The sequence below is a fragment of the Coloeus monedula genome (genome assembly GCF_965178545.1).
Source record: "Coloeus monedula genome assembly, chromosome: 3".
NCBI classification, from domain to species: domain Eukaryota; kingdom Metazoa; phylum Chordata; class Aves; order Passeriformes; family Corvidae; genus Coloeus; species Coloeus monedula.
The window spans coordinates 95,008,391-95,011,942 of NC_138783.1; positions in this window are offsets into that span (position 1 = coordinate 95,008,391).

Sequence of the window (3,552 nt, forward strand, 5' to 3'; positions counted from 1 at the left end):
TGCCAGAGGACAAAAAGGAGGCAGGTTGAGGTGCTGAACACCAAGTCCACAGCACACCTGTGACACCTTGGGGGCAGCAGTTAGTAGCTGACATGACATATCCTTTCAGCCACTTGCTCAATTTGTCTCCAAAATAAGATCAGCTCAACAAAAAACAACCCTGTTCTGTGACAAATATTTCACCTCATGTGAACTTGGAAAATATTGTTAGCCTGAAGACCAAACGAGGAACATAGGCAGGACAATGTGTGTATATATATATACCTAGGGAAGGCTGGCAAGAAAACAAATAAACAGGCTCTAATTTTCTCCTGCAATATTAAGCAGCTTTCATACTGCAGGAGACTAGAAAGGTTGAGTTACCCTGACGTCAGTACAGTCATTATTGGCTCAGGTTCTTGGCTTGTGTACAAGGCTAACATTCTTACTCTTGGGAGTGTCTTACTCCAGCACAGAAGTGGGTAAGAAACTTTAATGTGTTGTGCCCCTCTGTATCCTAATCCAAGTATCTGAATTTCAGAACCTCTGGAGACCAACCATGGTGAGCATGTTGTCACACTGTCAGGAAGGCTAATGAACAACCTCATTGTAATTAACAGTGTCCTCAGATGCTCTAAAATGAAAAACAAACACCAGTGTATGTAGTACATATACATGCACTACCTAGAGAGTAAAGTATTCCATATTCCTTCCTATCAAGCAATTTGACATTCTTCATGCCCATACTTACTACTGTGGAGACCTCTTGCTACAGACAACTCAGTGATTTGGGGAAATTATCTTGCAACAGGCCAATACATCTGAGTGCTAGAGAGCAAATTACAGGCTCTTAATGTTTTCCCAAATATTTTCACATATGCTCTGTTATTATTTATATTGCATTACAGACTACCATGAGCCACTTGACTTTAACAAGAGGTGACTTAAATTGTATGCTGTAGTTCGGAGCGCATTCATCCAAGGAGACGTCGGCAGTAATAACAAAACACACTGTGCTCTGCCTAGCGTGTTTTCCTGAGGTCAGTGGGAGCTCAGACTGCTGAGGACTTCACAAACTTGAGTCTTTAAGGGCTTACCTCAGGAGCCCTTCCACGTACTTTGAACCTGTTCAGATCACCACTGTCCTAAATTCTCCCAAGGATCTGAAACAACATGCAGTACCCTCCAGTCCTGTTGCACCTGATTATTAGGGAAAGATTGCTGTGAAACAGAGACGACCCTTTAGGTAAGCAGTGAATGGGAGATGGATACTAGTGGGATAATGCACATCCCTGGCTGAGTGAGAGTTGTTAGGTGTGGCACCAGGTCCAAACCAGTAGTGGACCAGATGAATTTGGTGCCTTGTTGAGCTAGGCTATGTTCAACATACAAAAGTAATACATTGCCATCAGTGACATTTGGCTGGTGACACTTTCAGGAGAGTCCCCTGTCTGTCTGACTGCTGCTAGCTAGAAATACATCCACTGAAATATGTGAGGATGTAGGTATGTGTTTCAGGAAACTGTGGAAAACTTCTGTGAAGGGAGCGGGCTTCTTTTTTTATCGAGCATGTTATTTACAAAGCCTAAAATCCCAGTTGCATTTTCACCCTATTATTGAGACTGTTTTCTGTCCTAACTTCTCTGCTTACTTTTAGAAACAATTGGTACTTGTTTTGAACACCAGAAAGACCTACATTTCACTAGTACTTGAAAATAATTCAAATACAGCAGAATTTTGGTAAAATTCAGAAATAATTGTTTTAAGTGTTTTAACTGCTAGGATTTGGTAGCAGAAGCACTGCTGTAAATCAATAACTGTGTTTAAGCTTTTAGGTGTTTTGTTATTCTGTGGACAGTAAAACAATTCATAAGGTGAGAGTAAACTCAGGATTTTTTTACAGGTGCAGATCCTTATGGTCTGTACTCTTTGATACAAAATTCTTTTCTCTTTCTGAAATGGCATCTGCCACTTCAGAAGGGTGTAACATATTGCACATGGGAATTTGCAAGCAGTATCCATACAAAGAGAATTTTTGTTCTTTTAACACTTTCATACCAAACACCCAGAAGAAACCTACTTGCTTTGCAGTATGTCAGAGAAGCACTTTGATTCAATAAGCACATTTTTCCCAACTCTGGGAGCAAGATGGGAATCCAGGCACAAAATTGGAATCTGAGACAAAGGCTGCACATGCCACAGAAAAATAGTGCCACACAATTTTCCAAGTGCAACAATCCCATCACTTACATAGTATTGCCCACAGCCCTGAATCACACCCCACATTAACATTATGAAGTTACTACTTGTAAGACTTTTTAACCTAACCATTTAATATCTCCTCTCTTTGGGTATCTCCAGTACTTTAATATCTGGAGCATATCTGATTCTGAACTGAAATTGCATCTCACTGGGTACAGCTGCAAAACCACAAATCTGGTCAGTAAAAGCAGAATAAGCAGAAATAAGCAGGCATGACTTAAAAACCCCACAGTCTCACAGCTAATCCTTTTTAGCAGGTAGGCAAAAATCAAAGCACCTCATAAATATGAAGCCTAGACTGGCTAAAGAAATTCTAGCAGTTTCAACGTAAGACATACAGGAATGAGGATGTGCGTTTACTTATTAAGAAAAGTGTTTCTATCTGAGAACTTTCCTGTGGGGAGGGTGAGAAAATTAGTAACTGGTAAGTTCTCCTAAGAACACTGTAACAGTTGTTTCTCTCCAGTTGGTCTACACATCATCCCTTTATTTGCCCAAAATTTGTAGCATGTTTATATTTTATTGATATTTTTTCCCAGATTTGTTTGGCATAAAGAGGACTGACACAAAAGTGATAGGCTAGATCTCTGGGTAATTTAAATTATTGCAATTCCATCACCTGTAATCAAATTAATCTGAATTACAGCAGCTGGGCAATTGACTGCGAAATTGGGTAGACCTGCCCCTTAGAAAATAATCCCCGATACCTCCCTCTCACCAGGGCAAAGGTGTTTGCCTGGCAGCTGTCACAGCTCTGTGAGAGATCTTAATTTCGGAGCAACTTCCTGCCCCTCCATGCACACGCCGGGAGGCGAGCGGGATGAGCGGGCCCTCCTTGGGTTCCAGGAGGGCTGCGGAGACGGTGTCTGTGCCGTCTCCAGCTGGAAGGACGCGAGCATCCCAGGGCGCAGCTGCATCCCCCGAAGGCTCAGCGCGGCCGAGCTCGGCCCCGACACCCCCGCGGGAATCGGCTTCTCGGCAGCCGGACCCTGCCCGGGGCGGCCGGGACCCTTCACCGGCTCCTGCGGCGCAGGGCAGGGGCGGAGGGTCCGCGGAGCTCCGGCGGCTTCCCCGCCCGCGTTCCCTCCCCCTGGCGGGGCGGGAGCGGGGCCGGGCCGGGGTGGGGGAGGAGGAGCAGCCGGAACCGGGGCCGGATCGCGGCGGCTCCAGCGGAGCTCCCGAAGTTTGCGGTGCCGGCGGAGGCGGCTCTCGGTCCTCGTCCCGCCGCTTCCGGGGCCCCGCCGGGCGGAGCGGAGCGAGCCGGGGAAGGGGGCGGGAGCGGCCCCCGGCACGGAACCGAGCCGAGCCGCG